This window comes from Mobula hypostoma, chromosome 15, assembly GCF_963921235.1.
Source record: "Mobula hypostoma chromosome 15, sMobHyp1.1, whole genome shotgun sequence".
Taxonomy (NCBI): Eukaryota; Metazoa; Chordata; class Chondrichthyes; order Myliobatiformes; family Myliobatidae; genus Mobula; species Mobula hypostoma.
The window spans coordinates 39,172,702-39,198,066 of NC_086111.1; positions in this window are offsets into that span (position 1 = coordinate 39,172,702).

Sequence of the window (25,365 nt, forward strand, 5' to 3'; positions counted from 1 at the left end):
CAAGTTGCTTTACATTCAGTTCCCATAAAGTAATGAATGTTAATGCCCTTAGTGAGTTGTTTTTGTGAAATTACAAAACCTGACTGAAGAGCTAATATGAAAGAAGATAAATAGCAGAAACTGAAATGTTTTAAGAGATAATGATCAGACAGTGTTAACCTTGTGTTCAATAGGTCCGTGGATAATAAAAATTTTGGAAGACCAAAGAAGGTAAAATTGTGTGCTAAAGGGATGTCGCAGAGAAGCATTGAACTGGAGGACATTTTAGAGATGTTTGAGACCAGGGAGGGATCTGAAAACAACTTTGAGAATTTTTAAATTATTGGTCAACTAACCAAAAGACAATGCAGATCAAAACGCACATGGGGTAGGGTGATGGCTGAATGGAATTGTGTATGTCGAGACGTGGGCAACTTTTTGACTTTGTACTTGTGCAGGTGTCTCAGTAAAAAAGTCAGTAAAGTAGCAGCCTACTGTAGAATGTGATATTGATCATTTGCAATATAGTCCACTGAAATAACAATAAGGGATGTTGGGCAATTGGGTGGAGCTCCGTTAGATTGCAAGTCACTGCTAGGTCTCAGTGAAGGTTAGTATTCAGCTGATCACTCGATGAAGGCTCAGTCCCTGGATCATACTGATGGCTTTTGTCCTGAGATAAAGCTGAGAACAGAGACCTGAAGGCTGTCAAGGTTTGTAAGACACTGAAAGATTTTTAAAATAATTCTGATATTCAATATTCATGCTATTAACAGAGCTAAGTGATACCACAACCAAAGGATTAGATCAAAATTTTGTCACTACTATCATATCTAATAACACTGGCAGTGAACAGTCAAACAGCTAAGAGGAGGAGACAATTCTAAGAATATCCCTATCTTGGTGGGTTGTGGGACCCAGCATCTGAAGGATAAGAAAAAGCTAGCGTTCATAACAATGTTCAGTCAAAAGTGAAAAATAAAAAAAAACATCTTAAATTCCACCTGAGAGATAGTACCATTACAGAAGCTGGTTGTCATTTAATTTGATTCACTTCATATGGTGTGAAGAAATTGCAGTGTTTCCTGAAGTAACATCATTGAAGACTGTATTCCAGAACAAGCTGTGCCCCTAGACATAGAAATATAGAAAATAGACAAGCTGTTCTAGTACAAATACAACATCAGCATTTACTAGGTAATGTGGAAAATTGCTCCTATGTATTTTTTTTAGCAAAAAACAGAACCTATCTAATCTAGCTCATGATTATTCAATCTGTTTATTCTCAATATCAATAAAATAATGGAAGCCATCATAAACAACTCTGTCAAGCAGCACCAACAACTCTTGAGCACCTAACTGTTGTTTTACTCAGACCACTTGGCCCCAAACCCCATCACAACTTCTGTCCAAAAATGTAGAGAGCTGAATGGGTGTGAAAGGAAAAAGACTCAGATTTTCAGATTTTTAAACAGCCATCCAATTGGGAGTGGAGGAGCTGAAGACAGCCGGTCAGCTAACCTCATTTCCTGTTCCTGATCTGGTCAATAGTCCCATTCCTATGAACAAAGACCCCAGTTCAGGGTGGCAGGGGATCACTGACTGAAGTGAAAGCTGTGTCTGCATCTGCCTCTCAGCTTGTTCTGGACAGCTGGTTGCTATTTGCCAGTGGTTCCCATCAGAATATCAATGACAACCACTTCAATTTGGCCTATTTTGTTCTGAAATAGTTTATAAATACTCATCATGAGCAGGTTCTTGCGATTTTTATCATGACATTGGCACCATGCCATATTGCAAATGTTGTGCTATTGAATCATAATCTAGAACAGTTTGATCTCTAGTTTTTCTTCGTTCTGATTAAATTCCATTGGCCTGGAATGTTAACCAAGTTTTTCCAGAGACGCTGCCGGACTGCTTAGTTATTTCCAACATATTCTGTTTTTATTTTGAATTTCTCGCATTCAGAACTTTTTTGTATTTTAGCTGTTGAATAATCAATGTGGATGTTTGGTGGTGAAGGCAAAGAAGATGTCTGCAGAACCCTAAGAGAAGAAACAGAGAAGCCCTTTGATTGATAGGGCGCTATCAGAACCTGATTTCAGAAATGAGGGTTATATAAAAAAAACTTGAACACTTCACCTCATATCATTTCTATTGAAAAATAGGTGGCAATGCTGAGAAAGCATACAAAAACATTATACGCTGGGGTGAAGTGAGGACATTACCGATGAAGTAGTTTAACTGCACTGTGCAAACTACTCGCTATTTGTGGGATAGAGTTGACTGCTGAAGTACTTTCAGATTCAAAGTTGAGTCAAAGTGCTCATAGTTGGTTGATGAATGTGGGAACATTGTGGGAAATGGTTTGCTTCTGTTATTGGTCAACCTTGCAGACAGCAGTGCTGGTATTTACATGAGTGTGGGTGGGTGTGGTGGGCTTATACCATGTGAAGAATCAACAAGCCTGGAACACAAGTACCTCCACAAACATTGTGGGGATGCATTGTCATTCTATAAGCTCTTTTTGCTGTGTAGCTGATAGGCACTTACAGAAACTTTCTGACAATGGTGGTAGGGAGCGGGAAGTGTGCGTGGTAGAGCGTTGGGGAGAAATTGATCCGTGTGATGAGGCCAAATTTTACCGGTGGAGACAGGATATGAGCATTAGAAGTAAGTAGAAGCTATTGTAGCAGGAGGTATAGCTCAGGGTAGAGCTATAGGAAGCTTCAGTAGACAGAAAAGGCCATCCATTCTTGGTAAATGGGAGAACAAAGGTTTCTGCAACATATTTATCCTATGTATCATTTGTTGTGAGCAATCATTTGTGTCGATAGCATCAGAAATTTTGTTCTGGCAATAGAGCCTTGTTGTTAGTTTGATTTACAGACTAGTTTCCACTTTTTTAGAGAGAGAAACTTGGGGAGTTTAACTGAGGCATCTGGGGGAACAGAATTGATCAGCTTGGCTCTCAAAGAAAAAGTCAATTATTCTGCAGGGTCGAGAGTTTATGTCTCCATTTCACCAATGGTTCTCTTGACTTTGTAAGCAACAGTGAATGTGAAATCTTTCTCTCACCTTAGAGACATAATGGAGTATACCTCCTCCCCATGGCTCAGCAGTGACTCTCATAATAGGCTGTGCAGTATGGGCAAGGTGAGATGAAGCTGATTCTGATATATGACTTCAGCCTCAACTTTGTCCCATTTCCTTTCTAACTCTAGCTGTCCTTCAAGGTGAGAAGTTATCTTCTACAACTCAAACAATAGCAGTTCTTTTGTGTGAAATGTGAGTGAGGACAGCAGGACAAATCCACAGCCACTTCATGATTAAGGACTTCAAAGTCTGGTGTGTATGTCAGAATCAGGTTTATTATCACTGACGGTGTCATGAAATTTGTTAACTGAGCAGCAGCAGTACAATGCAATACACGAGAATGTAGAAAGAAAAACAAAGTAAATCAATTACAGTAAGAATATATATGTATATTGAACAGATTAAAATAGTGCAAAAACAGAAATAATATATATTTTTAAAAAGTGAGGTAGTGTTCATGGGTTCAATGTCCATTTAGGAATCGTATGGTAGAGGGGAAGAAGCTGTTTCTGTATCACTGAGTGTGTGCCTTCAGGCTTCGGTACCTCCTTCCTGATGGTAACAATGAAAAGAGGGCATGCCCTGGGTGATTGGGTCCTTAATAATGAACATCACCTTTCTGCAGCACTGCTCCTTGAAGATGTCTTGGGTACTGTGGAGGCTAGTACCCAAGATGGAGCTGACTAATTTTATAACTTTCTGTAGCTTCCTTTGATCCCCTGCAGTAGCTCCACGCCACCCCCCCCCCAATACCAGACTGATACAGTCTGTCAGAATGCTGTCCACGGTACATCTATAGAAGTTTTCAAGAGTTTTAGTCGACAAATCAAATCTCTTCAAACTCTTAATGAAATATAGCTGCCATCTTGTCTTCTCAACATGTTGGAACCAAGTTATATCCTCAGAGATCTGACACACAGGAACTTGAAATTGCTGACTTACTCCACTTCTGATCACTCTATGAGGATTGGTTCATGTTCCCTTGTCTTATCCTTCCTGAAGTCCATAATCAGCTCTTTCGTCTTACTGACATTGAACGCAAGGTTGTCGCTACGACTCCACTCAACTAGATGGTATATCTTGCTCCTGTACGCCCCCTCATCTCCAGCTGAGATTCCACCAACTGGAGTTGTATCATCTTCAAATTTATAGATGGCATTTGAGCTATACCTAGCCACACAGTCATGGTTATAGAGCAGTTGGCTAAGCACACACCCCTGAGGTGCGCCAATGTTGAGGAGGAGATATTGTCACCAATCTGCACAGATTGTGATCTTCCAGGTAGGAAGCTGAGGATCCAAATGCAGAGGGAGGTACAGAGGTCCAGGTTCTGTATCTTTTTGATCAGTACTGTGGGAATGATGGTGTTAAACACTGAGTTATAGTCAATGAACTGCATCCTGACATAGGTGTTTGTATTGTCCAGGAGATCTAAGGCAGTGTGAAGAGCCATTGAGATTGTGTCTGCTGTAGACCTCTTCTAGTGATAGGCAAATTACGGTGGTTCCAGGTCTTTGCTGAGGCAGGAGTTCACTCCAGCCATGACCAACCTCTCAAAACATTTCATCACCGTAGATAATAGTGCTACTGGGTGAAAGTCATTAAGGCAACTCACACTATTCTTCTTAGGCACTGGTATAATTGTTGCCTTTTTGAAAGAGGTGGGAACTTCTGACCATAGCAGTGAGAGGCTGAAAATATCCTTGAATACCCCTGCCAGTTGGCTGGCACAAGCTTTCAAAGCCTTGGCAGGTACTCCATCATGGCCTGCCATTTTGCAAGGGTTCACCCTCCACCCAAAGAGAGCCTGACATCGGCATTCGACATATGTATACATGTATGAGATTTTGCGTATGGCTTTGTGTAATGCTAAAGACTACATTTCTCTCATCCAGTAGTATTAGAATTTATTATTATGAAAATCAAAGAAACAACTTGTGTGGGTTGGTGACTTCCTCATAGATCCAAAGACCTGAGTTTGATCCTGACTTCAGCTGTTGACTGTGTGGAGTTCTCTCTATGACTACATGGGATTCCTTCAAATACTCTGGTTTTCTCCCACGTATCAACGACATGTTCATATTCTGTTATTCCTTAATATAGGTTAATAGTAAAAAGAAAGATAGTAAGTTCTAGAGCCACAGGGCAATAAGGAGAGTGGGAATGGGACTGTCCCGTTGAAAGATGGCACGGACTCTCTGGACTGTCTTTATGATGTTATAAATATAAATTATATCACTTTGAATGTCAATGGTTTAAAAACTAAACATGCAAAATATCCAGTGTATGCACTGTAGATGACATAATAGAGCAAATTATGCCATTTCAAAACAAAATTAAGTTGTTTTAAATATAAATACTCAAATGGGATGAATTAAAACATTGAGATATACCCAACTAATAGCATTATGAACAGCATACAATTCTAAACATTTATATCTGATCACTATTTTTTTTGTTATCCTTGCATTCTGTTGCATGGTGGTAATAATGTTGGAGAGGAGTATTTATTTTAGGGATGGCTTAGGAGCTCTTGTTATATGAATGGAAAGGGAGAAAGGGAAATGACCATGGTGATAAATAAAACAAAATTGCTGGACTCTGTAACATTGAAAGAGACAACAATCTTTAAAACAAACAATCTTTTTCTCAAAACTGAATCTCTCTGGGTGATTATTGTATAATAAAGCCAATTATTGTATTTTGACATACTTTATATCATTAAGTACACATTCAAAGGCTGATTTCTTCAAGATTTTCTCTTTAGACTCAGGGTAGCAAAATTGCTGGAAGTTTTGCTGCTGAGGTAGTTTAGTTCCAAGCCATTTCCACATTGAAGCACTGCCACAGAATTTCCATATATTTTTTTAAACCTTCCTGCAATCTGTCTGCTGACTCACCGATGGACTCACTTGAATCTCTCGGAGTGATACGTTATACATATGTGGCTCCTGAGTTAGCGCTGTTTTTGGACTTTGGGATATGTGAAATACAATGAAGAGTCTGCAAGATGAACATAGCAACATCTGCAGCTCAGAAATGCATTCAGAACCTTTCTGTTATTTTTTTCAATAAGATGACAACTTGATGTTGAGTATCTTTGACAGGAGAGCAATGAGTGAAAATTTCACAATAATTATTTTCAAGGAAATTCTTGGGCATAGTAATTCACTGGAGTTTGAAATGTGCAAATATTGCAGCTGTGTGGGTGACCTAATCTAGATTGCCCCAGTGCTGTTGATGTGAACACTGTGCATTGGAAGCTAATCGTGATTTTTGCTCCATTAGCACTTGTTAAATGCAAGTAATTTCAGTAATCCCACACACCTGCTGAAACTAAGCAGTGGTAATTGACGTGACAGAAGAATTTAAGAAATAGAAATAGTAGTAGGCAATTCAGCTACTTGTGCCTGTCCCATTTTTTGATAAGATCATGGCTGATCTTTTACTTGTCATCACTTTCCTGTATTGACTCTGATTTCCTTAATATCTAAACATCTGTTGTGCTCTGTATCAGCAGAGCCTCCACCATCCTTTTATGCAGTGAATTCTGAAGATTCACTAGTCTCTTCATCTTGTCTCTCTTTTGAATGCCCAATCCTTTATGTTGGTAGGAATCCCTGATTCCAGTCTCCCCACACTGAAGGAGTAACAACCCTGTCAAGCACCTTAAGAGCTTTGTATTAATGAAATCCCCTCTCATTTTCTCAAACTAAATATTGGTCCAGTTTGCTTAAAGTTTCTTCATCAGACAAGCCTACCACTGCAGGAATCATTCTGGTAAACCTTTGCTGCAGTTTCTGTAGCACAAATATATATTTCCTTCGCTAGAGAGACCACTGCTATACACACCATTTCAGAAGTCACTGCACAGCTTTGGGAATAGAGGTATAAACATTGGGAACAGGTACTCTATTTCATTGTTGCTGGTTTGGAGATCCTGGGACAATACAGATGGACCAGAAGAAAGATCCTGCACACCACCAAAGGCTGAGCAGAAGTGGGAGGAGTGGCCAGGGAGATCAATGACCATTGTGAGGTTCTGAGGGCTTGTTCAATACCCTCACTCATATGGTTAATGGAGACAGTGAAACATCTCATAAGCAAATGTTCATACACCAACTGCTACTACAATGTTCACATGCCTAGAAACCATGCCCCCTCGTCCTACCACATTTATAGAATCAATGACAGATGCATCATACATGCTCATGGTAGCACATGCACTAACACGTCCCTGCCTCTATCTGCGTGGATTGCTAATGGCCATAGAACGTAGCAGCAGAGTGGAGGGGCCTCTACCATGTTCAAAGGATTAATCAACTAGTTACAGCTCTGATGACCATCAGCTGAGCTGCCATGGGACCATACACCAGGAAAGGCTTAGAAATCATTCAATGCATCCGTTCTTCTCTCATCTGTTTCCCTTTTGTCTTATAATCTTTTCATCTTCATGGTTCAGATACCAGTTGCTGCCTTCTATCATCTTGATCATTCTTACGGATTTCACATAGTTGGGATACAGAATCTGATCAATCCTGGCCACTGTAGTGGAGAAAACACACTCTGGAAATTTGTCAATATTGTAGAATTTGGAGACTCAGATAAATTACAGGTCAGGGAGAAAGGGAACTCATGTTGCCACCTTCCTACTAAGTGAACTCACATACTAGTTCTGCTCCAAAGGCATATGATGGAGCCGGATAGAAAAGAAAGGTATTAAGCATATACACTGAATGCTCGAATGTTCTCCAGCCAGCTGAAAGCCTGTGTGAAATACTTTGGAGAAGAAAGGGGCCAAACTCCAATATTCCACATGGGATAAAAAGAGATTTCAGGCAGCTTTTCTAAGATAAACACATAATACTCTGCAGATGCTGGGGTCAAAGCAACACTCACAACACGCTGGAGGAGCTCAGCAGGTTGGGCAGCATCCATGGAAATGATCAGTCGACATTTTGGGTCGGAACCCTTCGTCAGGACCCAGGGTTCTGACGAAGGGTTCTTTCCCAAAACGTTGACTGATCATTTCCACGGATGCTGCCCGACCTGCTGAGTTCCTCCAGCGTGTTGTGAGTGTAGCTTTTCTAAGATGGAAGGCCAAGGCCATTTACCATCTCCAGAATGAAATACGCAGTAGAGTATGAGGGCTGATGTCATGGTCTGTTTTGCAGCTTAGGCAGACGGTGCCAGTCTGCACTGGATCCCTCCGTTGCTTGTCACCTCTCCTCCAGCAGACTGATCCATCAGCTGATACCCTGATCTGAGGCATGACAGTGGTCTGTAGAACAAGAAAATTCTGCCACCTCTTGGGGTGCTGTCATTATTCACTCTCCCGTCACCGCTAACCCAGTAGTGTTCTCACAGCAGCCTCTCATCCAGCTTGCCCAAACTACTTCCTCACATGAAACGTCGGAGATGTCTAAAGGAGGAACACTCATGACCAGAATTTCTTCTGTGCACCATTCATAGCCACCTGCACCTGGCTCCATTCCAATGGATTATCCACCCAGCAACTTATTCCATCAAAGCAAGGTGGTTGTACAAAGGTAGGTAGTGCTTGGTTTGATCTTAGTCTTGATTGGATGTAATGAAAAGTTTGCCATGTATCCCAGAGTGACATTATGCTTTAATGTTTTTGCAGGTGCACAAAAAGTTCATCATTGGAAAAGAGATAGTAACAGAGGGATTTGAGACTTCGGTTAGTTATTATCGCATGTGAGTGGTGGGTTTCTCTGCACAGTAACCTGCTGTTCACCTCTTTGTCGTTGAAGGTAATAAACGACTATTTTTCATGATCTTATGCAGAGCTAGAGGTATAGGAACTCTGAGACTGATTTTATGAAGGACAATTCAATGCCACGAATAAGCGAGCACACAAGAAATGGTTGGAGTCCACTCTGCAGTTGTGAGTAAACTAGCTCACAGTGTCCTCTGGCTGAAATTTCTCTTGGTAATGGGAGGAAATATTTACAAGCTGTGGTCCAGTTGGAAAATGACACAAACTGCAGGCATTGCATCAATATATATTTGCAGTAAAAGGTCAGGCCGGTGCCTGGGGGTGGCAGTGCAGTAGGTTGCTTTCTGCAAAGATAGAATGTTGTTCAGTGCCTTTAGAGTTGCAGAAAACATTTGCCACAGCTCTAAATGGAACTGTGCAGATCAAACAATACCTTCTCGAAGTGCTTTCATCATTGTGGCAATCCAGCTCCACACATGTGCATAGCTAAGTTCCGCTTGTCCTCACCTACCACCCCATGAGCTCCTACATACACCAGATCATTCTCTGCACCTTGTACCATCTCCAAGGCTATCCTACCACCAAACATACCTTTATCTCCTCTGCTTTGCACAGGGATCACTCCCTCCATGATCCCCTTGTCCATTTGTCCCTCCCCAATAATCTCCCACTTGGCACATATCCCTGCAAGGAACAGAAATGCTACACCTGTTCAATCACGTCCTCACTTACCTTCAATCAAGGCCACAAATAGTCCTTCCAGATGGGGCAACACTTCACCTACGAATCTGCTGGGGTCATCTATAGTATCTAATGCTCCCGGTGTGTCCTCCTCTACATTGCTGAGACCCAACAAAAATAGGGAGACTGCTTTGTCAAGTGCCTCTGCTCCATATGCCAAAAGTGGAATTTCCTGGTGGCCAACCAGTTTAATTCCAATGCACATTCCCATTCTGACCGGTTGGCCCATGGCCTTCTCTTTTGCCACAATGAAGCTACACTCAGGGTGGAGGAGCAACACCTCATATTCCATCGCGGTTGCCTCCAACCTGATGGAAAGGACATTGATTTTTCCTTCCGGTAATTTATTGCCCCTCCTGCCTCCCTCCCCCCTCCCCCCTCCCCGGTGCCTCTCCTTCTTCCCTTTCTCCCTTTCTCCCATGGTCCAGTCTCCTCTCCTATCAGATTCCTCCCTCTCTAGCCCTTTACCTTTCCCACCCACCCGGCTTCACCTATTACCTTCTCGCTAGTCTTCCTTCCCCTCTCCCCCACCTTCTTATTCTGGCATCTTCCCTCTTTCTTTCCAGTCCTGAAGAAGGGTCGATGCCTGAAACATCAACTGCTTATTCATTTCCATAGATGCTGCCTGACCTGCAGAGTTCCTCCAGCATTTTGTGTTAGTTGTTCTGAATTTTCAGCATCTGCAGAATCTCTTGTGTTCATATCTAAGTGGTTGTTTCAAGTAATTTACCATTGTATGTTGCCACTGTGGAAATGGATTTAAGTATTACCATTTAAGTTCAAGAGGAATTGGTGGAACTTCCATTTCTTGCATTTTGCCATTGCATCAATCATAAAATGCTGAAATCAATGATGTTTGACACCTTTGCTGGAGGTATATAAAATAAAAGAAACAAAATTTAAACTGGCAGTTCTGAATGGTGCCATGAAATGTCTTTGGTGAGCAAGATTAAGGAGATTCCAAAAGCATTTTATACATGCATTAAAAACAAGAGGGTAGCAAAGGGAGGGTAGGACCACTCAGGGACAAACGAGGGAGTTTATACCAGAATCCAGAGGAAGTGGGTGAGAAGTTAAATGAGTACTTCACATTGTTATTCACTGGGGGGATGTGGGATCAGGGAGAGGAATGATGAAATTCTAAGGCTTGCTGTAATGAAGAAGGAAGAGGTGTTGGGTCTTTTGAAGAACATTAAGTGGTTGAATCCCTAGGGCCTGATGGGATTTATCACAAATTTTAAAGAGAAGCAAGAGAGGAGATCTACAGGGAATTGACATGGATCTCAACATATTCTTTAGCCACAGGTGACGTCCTAGGGAAATGGAGAATAGCCAACATTGTCCCTTTGTTTAAGTGAAAAATCGACGAAGCAGGAAATTATAGGCCAGTGAGCCATAGAATCGCAGCGCCATGGAAATATTCAGCATAGAAACAGGCCCTTTGATCCAAGTTGTCCATGCCAACCACGGTGTCTTCCTGAGCTGGTCCTATTTGCCTGCATTTGGCCCATATCCTCCTATACCTTTCCTGTCCATGTGCCTGTCCAAATGTTTTTTAAGCATTGTAATTGCACCGACCTCCTACCACTTTTTCTGGTTGCTCGTTCCATATACATACCATCTTGTGACTGAAAAGAATGCCACTGAGGTCCTCATTAAGTCACCTTAAACCGATGCTCACTACTTTCAGACTCTCATACCCTGGGAAAAGGACTGTGACAATCCATCCTTATCCTTATCCATCCTTTTTTAAAAAAAGGAGGGAGAGAGAAACCGGGGAATTATAGACCGGTTAGCCTAACGTCGGTGGTGGGGAAACTGCTGGAGTCAGTTATCAGGGATGTGATAACAGCACATTTGGAAAGCGGTGAAATGATCGGACAAAGTCAGCATGGATTTGTGAAAGGAAAATCATGTCTGACGAATCTCTTAGAATTTTTTGAGGATGTAACTAGTAGAGTGGATAGGGGAGAACCAGTGGATGTGGTATATTTGGATTTTCAAAAGGCTTTTGACAAGGTCCCACACAGGAGATTAGTGTGCAAACTTAAAGCACACGGTATTGGGGGTAAAGTATTGGTGTGGGTGGAGAATTGGTTAGCAGACAGGAAGCAAAGAGTGGGAATAAATGGGACCTTTTCAGAATGGCAGGCGGTGACTAGTGGGGTACCGCATGGCTCAGTGCTGGGACCCCAGTTGTTTACAATATATATTAATGACTTGGATGAGGGAATTAAATGCAGCATCTCCAAGTTTGCGGATGACACGAAGCTGGGTGGCAGTGTTAGCAGTGAGGAGGATGCTAAGAGGATGCAGGGTGACTTGGATAGGTTGGGTGAGTGGGCAAACTCATGGCAGATGCAATTTAATGTGGATAAATGTGAAGTTATCCACTTTGGTGGCAAAAATAGGAAAACAGATTATTATCTGAATGGTGGCCGATTAGGAAAAGGGGAGGTGCAACGAGACCTGGGTGTCATTATACACCAGTCATTGAAAGTGGGCATGCAGGTACAGCAGGCGGTGAAAAAGGTGAATGGTATGCTGGCATTTATAGCGAGAGGATTCGAGTACAGGAGCAGGGAGGTACTACTGCAGTTGTACAAGGCCTTGGTGAGACCACACCTGGAGTATTGTGTGCAGTTTTGGTCCCCTAATCTGAGGAAGGACATCTTTGCCATAGAGGGAGTACAAAGAAGGTTCACCAGATTGATTCCTGGGATGGCAGGACTTTCATATGAAGAAAGACTGGATGAACTGGGCTTGTACTCGTTGGAATTTAGAAGATTGAGGGGGGATCTGATTGAAACGTATAAGATCCTAAAGGGATTGGACAGGCTAGATGCAGGAAGATTGTTCCCGATGTTGGGGAAGTCCAGAACGAGGGGTCACAGTTTGAGGATAGAGGGGAAGCCTTTTAGGACCGAGATTAGGAAAAACTTCTTCACACAGAGAGTGGTGAATCTGTGGAATTCTCTGCCACAGGAAACTGTTGAGGCCAGTTCATTGGCTATGTTTAAGAGGGAGTTAGATATGGCCCTTGTGGCTACAGGGGTCAGGGGGTATGGAGGGAAGGCTGGGGTGGTGTTCTGAGTTGGATGATCAGCCATGATCATAATAAATGGCGGTGCAGGCTCGAAGGGCCGAATGGCCTACTCCTGCACCTATTTTCTATGTTTCTATGTTTCTATGTTTCTATCTATCATCTCATGATTTCTAAACCTCTGCAAGGTCACCTCCTCAGCCTTCTATGCTCCAGCGAAAGCAATCTCCACCTGTTTGGTTTCTCCTTATAACTCAAGTCTCCAGTCTCGACTGGAAACCTTGTCTGCACCCCTCTACTTTATCATACCTATCCTATAGGTTGCTGATGAGAGCTACACACAATATTCCAGATATGCTCTTGTATAGCTGCAACATGATGTCCTAACTCGTGCCCTCTTCACCATCTTGTCTAACTGCATTGTCACTGTCAAGGAACTATGTACTTGTACCCCAGCATCTCTCTGTTCTCCAGGACCTTGTCACTTACTGGTCCCAAAATTTACATGTTGGCAGATGATACCTCTGTAATGGGCTATATCTCAAATAACGATAAGTCAGCATACAGAAGGAGATCCAAGAGTCCAGTTTCATGACAGCAACCTTTCCCTCAATGTCAGGAAAACAAACATGCTGGTCATTGACTTCAGGAAGGGAGTGGTGCATATGTTCCAGTCTACATCAATGGCATTGAGTTTGAGAGGGTTGAGAACTTCAAGTTCTTCTGAGCGAACATCACCAGTAGCTTGTCTTGATCCAAACATGCTCACCAACATCTCTACTCCCTCAGGAGGATAAAGAAATTTGGAATGATCCATTAACCCTCACCATTTTTTATTGATAAACTATCAGACTTGATATGACATCTGCTCTGCCCATGACTGCAAGAAACTGCGGAGGGCTGTGCCAATAGCATATAACATAAATGAGTCTTCCATCTACGGATCTTGTCTATTCTTCCTGCTGTCGCAGTGAAGCAACCAACACAATCAAAAGATCCCTTCAGCCCTGGACGTTCACTTTTCTCTCCTCCATCGGGCAGAACATGCCATAGTCTGAAAGCTCATACACCAGGCACAAAGGCAGCTTCTATTCCACTGTTATCAGATTATAATAACTATTCAATGGTTCCCTAATACAATAAAATGGATGTTTGATCTCAGGATCTACCTCGTTATGATCTTGCACCTTATTGTTTACTTGCTTTGTTGTAATGAGTTGATCTGTATGAACAGTATGCAAAACAAGCTTCACTTTACCTCAGCTCATGCAACAATAAAAAAAAACCATTCTAATACCAATTCCAATTCCAAGATGTGTCACTTTGCACTTGTCTGAGTTAAATTCCAACTGCCATTCCTTGGCCCACATTTCCAGTTGATCCTATTGTAGCCGTAGGCAACCTGTTTTACTCTATACTACACCAAGTTATTAATTTGTATGATAAATAACAGTTGGGTTTACTATTGTCTGTCATGTAGATTAATCATTTTCATCCAAATAATTAATATACAGTATATGACAAACAATAGCGATTCCAGCACAAATCCCAATAGTACACATATTAGGCCTCTAAACTGGAAACTATTGCTGCGCCATTATCCTCTGTCTCCTCCCACTAAGCCAACTTGGTATCCAATTGGCCAGTGCACACTGGATCTATTGTGATCTAACCTTTCAGACCATATGGGATCTTGTCAAAAGCATTGCTGTAATCCATATGGACAATGTCTACTGCCCAGCTCTCAGTAATGCACTTGATTATCCCTTCAGGAAACTCCCATCAAATTTGTGAGACCGTCTTAAGTAAAAGTAAAACATCAGCCATTCTCCAGTCCATCACCGATTCTCCTCACTGATGGCTAAGATACACAAGAATCTATAAGGCTCCCTGCAATTTCTTGTCTTGCTTCCTTGGCCCCAGGAACTTATCAGCATTTATGAACCTCTACACCACCAGTACCTTATTTTTTGTAATATCAATATGTTTCAGGACATCATTGTTCTCTTTTCCAAGTTTCCTATCTCCCATGACCCTGTCTACAGTAAATATCTGCAATGCCCCTGCATATTTTCTCCCTTAATTCCTGCTGACTATTGAGGGGCTTATAGTACAATCCAGTTACTCCCCTATTTTTTATTTCCAAGGTTCATCCATAACGCTTTCCTGGGGGATCCCCCAGGAATATGCGCTCCAGTAGTACAATGATATTCTCGTTAATCAACGATGCAACTTCCCCTTTTCTCTTACCTCCCATTCTATCATGCCTTTAGCATCTGTACATGGAGGTATTTAGCTCTCAGTCCTGCCTATACCCCAGCCATGTCCTGTCATTGGAGTAATATCCTAGTCCCATGCCCTGAGTTTCTCTGCACTACCTGTCAGCCTTCTTGCAGTAAAATAAATGCAGGTTGATCTATCAGACTTTTTTCACTCATGGTCTTGCTCCTGTATGTTCTGCCTGCTGGATTTGCTTGCTTTAATTTCACAATTTGGATCATTTATCGATAGGTACATTTAATGTCAGAGAAGTGTATACAATATACATCCTGATATTCTTTTTCTTTGCAAACACCCATGAAAACAGAGAAGTGCCCAAAAGAATGAATGACAGTTAAATGTTAGAACCCCAAAGCCCACTACTAATTGTGCAAAGGTAGCAAGTGGGAGGGTGAGGTGTAAGGGTTTAAGGATAGCGACAGGGAGGACTTGGAGGTCAGGCCCCTGTCCTGCATTCTGCACTTAAGGTCTAGTGACAGGGATGGATGAGGGAGGACATCTGTAGTGAAGGATTCCACTCCCTGCTCGAAGGCCAGCGATGTGGATGGGTGACAAAGGCAATCTGTGGATGTCGGGCTGTCCCAGCTTCGGATGGGTCTATGTGAGCAGGAGGCATGAGGGTTCGTCACTCTGTGCACCTGGATTTCAAGCCTGCAGTATCAATCCTGTCATCAGCTTGTCTGGGATTGATATCAAAGACTGAAGCACGAAGGTTGATCGGAAATGGACTTGTTTTGTTGTTGTTGTTGTTTTGTTGCTTGTTGTGTTCTGAGGTTGTTCTGCCAAGCATTGTGGGCATGTTATGCCTGCGCAGTAGAGTGTGGTGATGCCTGCGTGCTACCCCAGCATATCCCTAGATGTGTTTCTTGTTCACGTAAATGATGCATTTCACTGTAAGTTTTGATATGAAGTATATAAGATTAAGAGGGAGCATAGGAAGGGTACACATTTGGAACCTTTCTGCCAGGGTAGAAGTGTCAAATGCCAGAGGTGAGGGGAGAGCTTCGAGGAGAGGGTGGAAAGTTTAAAGGTGATTTTGAAGGCAAGTTATTACATGAAGAATGGTAGGTGTTACAATGTGTTACCAGGGGAGTGGTGGAAGTTTCAATGAGAGTTACAGGAAGATGTTTCCAGCATGGCATTGCTGCCTGCCACACCTCCGCCAGTGCCATTAGGTCAGTTGCAGGGTCATCAGCCAGGGATCACCATTCATTGATGTTTCGCTCCCTTCGCCCTGGTACATCTCCTGGTGGCGGAGCAGTGGCAGGCAGATACAGTATAGCAGCAACATCTAAGAGGCATTTAAACATACCCATGAACAGGCAGAGAATGGACGGATATTGACCAGGTGCAGGCGGATTGCCATGAATTCGGTTGAGAGCTCCAGGTGGTGGGGCAGAAGAGATGAGACTGCACAGGGATGTCTCCAGCTCCTGATTCACTCTCTGAGTCTGGCCGTTATATCGGGGGAGGAAACCTGACGAGAGGTGCGTTGTAGCTCCCAAAAGAGAGGAGAAGCCTTCCAAAAACAGGACCTGAATTGTGGTCCTTGATTAGACCCTATACCCTGGAGGAAGCCATGCAGCCAGGACACATCCTGTGCCATGAGGGTGGCAGTTTCACAAGCTTTTGGGAACCTAGGGAGAGCAATGAAGTGGCTGCTTTGGAGAACCAGTCCTCAACTACCAAAGTGGTAGTGTTCACATCTGATGGAGGCAGACCAGTGACAAAATCTGCTGAGAGATGGAACCAGGGGAGGTGAGTCCCAGGCAGTGGCAGAGAAGATCAGCAGGACACTGACATGACATCTCGTTCTGAGAACAAGTGGGACAGGAAGAGATGAAGTCGTGGAGATCTTGGGACATAGACAGCCACCAAACTCTTCCCTTTATAAATTCCAGGGTCCGTTGAAACCCCAGATTGCCAACCAGATGGGAAGAGTTGCTCCATTTCAACACTCGGAGGTGCACCGTGGCACGGACAAAAGCTGGTTGGGAGGTTCCCCACCTGGGCTTTGATCCGACCATTGGGCAGCCCTCAGCTCTGTTTCTGTTCCCCAAATTTTGGTTTGGAACTGTGTTGTTCACTTCAATTGTTTGCATAATTTGTATTTTTTTCTTTCTCTTGCACATCGAATCTTGGTCTTTTATTTATTTATTTATTCTTTTAATGGGATTCTTTTGGATTTCTGGCTTTGTGGCTATCTGTGTGCAAGCAAATCTCAAGGTTGTATAATTTATACGTTCTTTGATAATAAATGAATTTTGTATCCTGAATCTTGAATCACCAGAGCAGCATCAGGGAAGGATGAGCTCTGGATTGGTGTTGGCCTCAGAGATGTCAGACTGGTAGGGCAAGCATCGACCTTGGTATTTTTGCTGCCAGTACTGTAGGTGAAGGTGAAATTAAACTATGTGAGGAAGAGAGCCCAACGGGCTTGATGGAAGTTTCATGAACGTAGGAGAGGTTCTTGCGATCTGTCCAGACTAGAGATGGGTGCTCTGCTTCTTCCAGCCTGTGTTGCCAAGCCTGTGGCAGCCAGAAGTTCTCAGTTCCTGACATCATAGTTAAACTGTGCAGGAGTCAAGCAATGGGAAAGAAAAACACAGAAGGGCAGCCAATTATCTACAGAAGAGTGCTGGAAGAGTACAGTTCCAATGCCAACATCTGCTGCATCAACCTTGATGGGATGGGTTTGGATGTTGCAGCACTAAGTCTTGTCCGTAGGAATTCTGCGGAGGTGAGTGTATTGGGAGCCGAGATGGAACTGAAGTTTTTGATGAAGCAGTGATAAAAGTTTGCAAACCCCATAAAGCACATTGTAGATGTTTGGGCCACTCTGTGACTGCCTGAACTTTACATGGATCGATTTGAACACTGGGTTGAGGATGGAGCCCAGTAATGACACCTGCTCTTTGTGGAGCTCACACTCCTCTGCCTTGGCATAAAAGTTGTTCTTGAGGAGCTGTCGGAGAACCCTCCGAACATACTGGACATATTCTTTTTGAGAATGGGAATGGGCAAGGAATGTTGTCCAGATACACAACAGCTAAGTGATTCAACATGTCTCAGAGCACATCATTGGCCAAAGCCTGATGAACAGCAGGGCCATTGGCCAGATCTAATAGCATCACAAGGCACTCATGGTGGCCTTTTTGGGTGTGAATCAGGTTGCACGCATTGCGCAGATCTATCTTAGAGAAAGCAAATGCAGAGGCAAGCAGGGGAAGAGTGTAGTGGTTCTTCACCGTTCAGGGTTTGATAAATCAATGCAGCAAAGGAGCTTGTTATTCTTCTTGATCACAAGAAAAGCCCACCCCTGCAGGGTGAAGTACATGAATGGATAATTCCTAAAGCCAATGTCTCCTTGGTGTATTTTACTATGGCCACAGTTTCAGGATGAGAGAGGGAAAAGAGCTGGCCTTGAGGAGCACCAAAACCTTGTCTCCTCTTTTACTGGGCACTTGGGACATGATGCCTGGAAGTGTCTTGGAGAGCCGCAGTGGAGGCCGCAACCTGTTCTCCTGTGCCAACCACATTCCTCATGAGATGCTGTAGGTGCAGGCCCCCTACCTGCATGGGCTCCTTGGTGGACTGTAATGGGAGATGAGAGAGAGGATGTAGACAGATGGCGAACTGATGGGTAGGGTACTTGGGGCATCCTCCCTCTGCACCTCTCAGTTGCCTGGTGTCAATTTGAACAGCCAGATTTATCAGGTCATCCAGGTTGTCTTGTCCATCACATACTGCAATCTCATGTTGGAAATCTGTGCTCAGCCCACATCAGAAAAAAGTGATAATAGATCCCTTGTTCCACCCCATTTCAACCGCGTAAGTGCAGAACTTTATTATGTAGTCTTTCACTGACCTTCTCCCTTGTTGAAGGCCCAAGGGTCAGTGGGCAGCCTCCTGACCCATACTAGAAGTTCAAACATTCCCTTGAATCGACTACAAATTGCTGGAAAGGCTGGATTGTAGAAGAATCTTGTTCTCGTAGGGCATCGAAAAGGCTAAGTGGGGGTCCTACAGGTGTGTAAGCCTGTTTACATACATGATCACTGATCTGACCTGGCTAGGCTTGGAAATTCAGCCCACTTTGTGTAATAAAGTTTCTGCGGTCATCAGGGTCACCAGGGTATCTGCTAGGTGGAGGAATGCCCGGTTCAGACTTGGAAGCAGGGAATCGGGGCTGTGGCTGAGGCTGCAATAGAGGAGGGTGGGGTAGGTGCCAGTGTTGGAAGTGGGGCTGTCCTGGCATAGAGCTGCTGAGTGGCGGCAGTGAGAGCAGTAGTGGCTGCCACCAGAAAACCTGGCTGTCTGTTGCAAGACCATTAATAGCTGCTAACTGATTGTGGCAGTGTGTTGTGAGTTGCTGAACATTTGTTTTGAGTGCTGACACCTGTTCTTCCAACTTGGACTGGGTTTGCCTCTCTAAGAGTTGATGCCATACTGTGTGAGCCATTTCTGCCAACACATCCTCCACTGACCTTAACTTCTTCTTCACCTGGCCAATGAAATTCGTCTTGGATTGGGCTTGCCACTCTGCATGTAGTTGTTGCACTGTGTGAGCCACTCCTGCCAACCCAGCCTCCACTGATCTTAACTTCTCCCCGACCTGACCAATGAAGTTCAGGTCTGAATTTAGCTATTCACTCTCTGCTAGGTTCATTTTGATGGGTCAGATCTTGCTGACACGAGTTCAGTGGTGGTGCATGTGCAGTGGGAGAGACGCAGAAATGGAATGAACAATTCACTGCTTTTTAATTTAAAACTGTATAGAACAAGAGGAAAATGATAAACACTCGGGCATAAACTAAAACTCTCAAACTAAAAACTAGCACCATCACCGTGGCTCGGAAGCAGTAATTTATTACTAAGTTAGTATCACTCCTTTACAACATCAATCTTAATTGTTAAACTTCTTTCCCAGAGCACGGACTAGTGTAAGCAGGGAGCATTGCTGTTGTTGTGCTTTGGTCAAGAATTGACAAGACTAAAACAAAAGGAAGGGAGTTAAATACAATTACCAAGAAATCCAAAATGGCAGGAATGTGCCATCTTACGTGAGTGATTGCTAACTTCTTCCATCTGCCCGCCCGCGAGAGCACCCTGAATCTGTGGCAGTGTCATGGTTGTGACACAGGTGGGCTTAAATTGCTATGATGCTCAGCGAAGACCTCTGTGCTGTAGGATCTTTTATTGTGCTGTACTTTTCTATGTCCTTAGCTATCTCCAATAACCTCTGTGTGGGCCAGTGTAGCGATTATAATTCCGCAAACACGAGGAATTCTGCAGATGCTGGAAATCCAAGCAACACACATCAAAGTTGCTGGTGAACGCCTGGAGGCTGGTGGGGTGGTAGGTAAGGACAAGGGGAACCCTATTCCTAGTGGGGTGGCGGGAGGATGGAGGGAGAGCAGATGTGCGTGAAATGGGGGAGATGCGTTCGAGAGCAGAGATGATGGTGGAGCAACTTTGATGTGTGTAGTGATTATAATTGCCCTTTTCTGCACATACATGAACCCAGATGAGTGAGGAGCCAAGGACAGAGGTGAAAACTTTCGTCATCCAAGACTCACTTGCTCAACTGACATGGCACAAAGATCCACCATCAAAGTGGAATGCTTCAGAATGGGCAAGTCATGGCATTGTCCGCAAATACTCCTATCTGTTGCTCATACAGAGCCTGTACTTTCAGAGAGCTGTAATCTTTGCGGTTCATGTCATGGCTGGAGCTTATCTGAATACAATCTTCCACTCCATGAGCTTTCAGGTAGAGTGCAGTCAGTGTAACTCCATGTGTCTATGGTATTTGAAGCCGAGGGAGGGATGATTTCCCCTCTCCTCCAGCAGAGAGCTGCCATAATGCCATATGTGCCACATGTTACCTGCTGGTGCTCAAGCGATACAGAGGCTGAGCGATTCAACACAATCATAATCTTCACTTTCGTAAGTTACACAGTCCAAGCATGGGCAAGTGACTGGAGCTACAGCTGCAGAAAATCACACTCCTGACAGAAAATTCTTGCCTCTGAATACATTGTTCTTCAATCAGATGAAGGTTTGACATGGAGGGCCAGGTTTCTTTGCCAGATACCCTCCTCCCCTTCAGGGAGTGGGTGCTTTGACTTAGAACCCTCTTCTCCTGTTGCTAATTTGTGCCACTACAAAGGAATTTCTCATATTGCTATTACTAAAAAGCAACCCTGGGGGTTCATCAAACGCAATACCACAGCAGTCTGAAGGTGCCTTCACTGTCGGTGGCTCCAAATCATAGTCAGAGTCATACTTTATTGATCCCGAGGGAAATTGGGTTTCGTTACAGTTGCACCAACCAAGAATAGAGTATAAATATAGCAATATAAAACCATAAAAAAATAAATAATTATATGTAAATTATGCCAGGAAGTAAGTCCAGGACCAGCCTATTGGCTCAGGGTGTCTGACCCTCCAAGGGAGGAGTTGTAAAGTTTGAAGGCCACAGGCAGGAATGACTTCCTATGACGCTCTGTGTTGCATCTCGGTGGAATGAGTCTCTGGCTGAATGTACTCCTGTGCCCACCCAGTACATTATGTAGTGGATGGGAGACATTGTCCAAGATGGCATGCAACTTGGACAGCATGACTAGAAATGACTCTCTAGCAGACCTGCAAGTAACTGATAAAGCTTTAACTCAAGCAAGTGCTGATCTGTCCCCATCATTGAGACCTGCTTTCCTGTGTTTGACCTGTACTGACCATTAGTGAATCAATTTTGCAAAAGAAACATCAACTGGGCATTGAGTGGAATCTGATATCACTCCTGGACTCTTGTGCACATACAAGGAAATGCAGAGAGTATTGTGATCAAAAGCTACATTATGTAATAATCCATTGTATTTTGTGATCAATTTTAAGGTCTAATCAATTGAATATTACATTAAAAGCATGCCCCAGACGGTTGAATTTCTAGCTCCAGGCCTCAGTATCGACACCTTGTACTCATCTATTTTGTGCGCAATGCTCTGAGCATGTATGTAAATGAGGCACTTCAGAACAAGGTTGTAAATCTATTAAAAAATGTGATTTAAATCACCAACTTCCTCCACCATTATTTATACTGCTCTGAAGCAGCTTAAAAGTGGTACTACATATAAATGGCTGTGTTTCAGTGAATGACTCAAGACTGCAATGGCAGATGGGTATCAATGGTACTGCCAAGACTGAGTTGCACAAAGAGAGATATCCCCCCAGGATTCACAAATGTCACATTAGTTTTACAGATTGTCTGACATGCGCTATTTACAGAGATTTACACTTAATAATCAAAATGCTTTATCCTGTGTGAGGAGTTAAAACAGGATCTGAAATGCTATGCTCCCATGAATTTTTGACAGTTGTTGTTAGTGAAGTTGACGGCTACTCACCTATTTAACGGCACTTTTTCAGCTCCCAGCTGAATAGCCAAAGGCATTAGTCAGTCAATATTTTTGAGGTAATCCTGTATTTCTTAACTTGCAGAATTAGAAACAAACTATGATTCATGACCATTAATCCTTTCCTTGACATCCTGGGTGATGGCAGAGGCTATAAATAGACTATAATGACCAAACTTTCTTCTGTTCTCTGATACCTCTGATGTCTGTGCCAATTATATACCACAATATCATTAATTTCAGATCTAACTTAGAACGTTGAGGATAAATGTACTTATTGCTCCAAATTCTAAATGATGTAAAAGATTAATGATCATGGTTGATAAATAGAATTCAACTCAACCCTGTAGTATTAGGAACATATTGTGAATTCTCTCCTTATACTTTCAGAGCCCTTCATGTACTGTATAAGTTCTGAGAGAGAAACATTTTACTTTCAGCTGGAACTCTAAACACAATGACTACTGCCTCTTTCAACTGGGGAAAAAAAAAATTTTGTAGGACCCTTCAGCAAAAGATACTGCAGACAAGCATGTTGATTAGGACATGAAACCATTGCTGAGAGAGAAAAAGAAAGAAAGGCAGAGGTATTTTCACCTGTTCTGGCAATATTACCCTAAGCCAGTTCTTCGATACATTTATCAAATCAAACTTTCAACCAAAAGATCCTTGCCCATGAGTCTGACTGTACCTGGGAAAACCGTATCCTTGCCAATGTTCCCCCTTCATCTATGCCTCTCTCTCTCTTTCCCTCCTATCTCTCCACACTCCTCTCTCTCCCTCTACTCTTCCCTTTATCCCTTCCTCCCCTTTCTTTCTCTCCACCTCTACCCGGCCCCCATCTCTCCCCCAGAGAAAGACTGCACGATAATGATCACTTGTGACCGATCTCCTGAGCTCAATGCCAATTTTCTAAGCGTGAGCACAGAAAGGTTATTAACAACATAACATGAAGGTTGTGTGATGTGGGTGGAGCTTATGGCTACTTGGCAGCTGTAGAAGGTATTGTGCTTGATATTTCAAAATCTTGCATTTTACTTACTTGTAGTGTCAGCACACTTTGTGTTGTTGACACATTGTTCAGGTAACTTCCTCTACTCACCTGCATTATCAAACAATCACACTCACTCAGTCAAGTTGTGCACTCATGTTTATGACTGAATATCTGTGTCTGATTTCTCAGAACTGTAAATGGACAGAGAAATTTGATGATCTCTGTTATATGAGATACATCCTTGTTGCCAAATTTTTGCAGCTCAAATCTAAGTTTATCTGTAAACTAAAAAGTATTGGCACCAATCAGTTACTATTTATGTCAAAACTAATTACTGATTCAGTACTTTGTTTGTATAGAGTCCGATGCAAAAATGGTCAATGATCTGTTTAGTTAATGGCAAATATTATTCAAGTTCTTTTCCCTTACTGATGGAGAATTGTCTTGTCTGCATAAGCCATGAGTGGTCTGACATCTGTAGCAGTTGCAAATGGCACCTGAGCAGTGCTTTATAATGAAGGAATCTAGGGGCCTCATTATACATCCGTTATCATCAAATATCCAGTTTTCCCACCACAAACCAACCTCTTATTTCCTGTTCTTTATACCTTTTTCAGGGTATAGACATTATTGGCAAGGCTGCCATTTATTGCCTGACCCTTGACTACATTCAGAAGGTGATGGTAAAGCGCCTTCTTGAACTGTTGTTATCTTCTGATGAAATGGCCACTGTAAATTTATGAAGTTATGTGATTTAGGCCCAGCAACATTGAAGGGAGCATGGAACAATTTCAAGTGCGGAGGGTTATGACTTTGCAGATGGTGGTATTTCCACGCAAATGCAGCCCCTGTCCTTGCTGATAGAGACCATGGGTCTTGGAGGTGATGTTAGAAGCAGCTGGACTGCATCGTGTAATTGATACAGACTGTGGGCTCAGTACACTGATCGTGGATGCAATGAAAATTTATGTGTGGATCAATGGCAACCAAACAGACTGCCTTGTTCTGAATGGTGACCAACGTCTTATGTTCTTGAATGTTGTTGCAGCTGCCGTCCAGGTAATGAATGAATATTTTTTTATGACAGTTTTGGTTTATATTTTAAAGGTAGTGCAAAAATGTTGGGATATCAGAAGGTAAGCCACTCATTATATGATAGCCTGCCTTGATTACAGTATACAGTATATGTGGATGATCCAGTTGGGTTTCTGGTGAATGGGGTGTTTGGGGTGTCAGGGAGGGGTAGCACCTCTAGTGGGGGAATATCTCACGTCCTTTACAGGCAGCTTGTCCACCTTTGGCTCCCCGTAGCTGTTTGCACGCGACAGCGGCCACACCCTGGGTAACGGCCTTGACAAACCAGCTAAACCAGGTGAGGGTAGCCGACGGGTCTCAAACCCTCGGTGAGATAGGGAGTTGTCTATCCTAGCATGTGAAGACAGACTCCGGCGGATTGAGCGGACGAGACCAATGGAAGGTCCAACGGTCAAGAAGGCGGTCTCTGCAAGCGTTGTGGAACGTGTAGAGCAGGACAAGACACGGAAGGTGTCCTGGTCATCCACTGCACCTAGTCCCATCTCCAGCTGTCTCGACTCTTCTCTTGCCACTGGATCCAGATGGGAATGGGGAAGAGAGAGTGAGGCTGATGCTGCGCAACTCTCCCTCACTTAAATCCAAATCAAGCGCTAGTCTCAACACCATCATCATAATGGTGTTGAGGTCTTCATTGACGGTGATGGATGAACAACAACCTCTAGTTTTTTGGTGGAGGAGTGGACAATGCTATTGAAAATGAAGGGTAGATAGAGATTGTTATTTTCACTACATGTATGGTACAAATATTACTTACCCCTTATCAACCCATACCATCTGTGCTTTGCAACACACAGGCATGGACGAATTCATTTTCAGTATGACCTGGGTTCTTGATGCCATACTTCGTCTAATTCCTCCCTGATGTAAAAGGAAGTCACTCTCACCTCACCTCTGAAATTCAGTTTTTTGGTCACTTGATTGAAGATTTAATGACGTCACGAGTAAATGGTTATCTGTAATTCAAACTGGGCATTTCAAACAG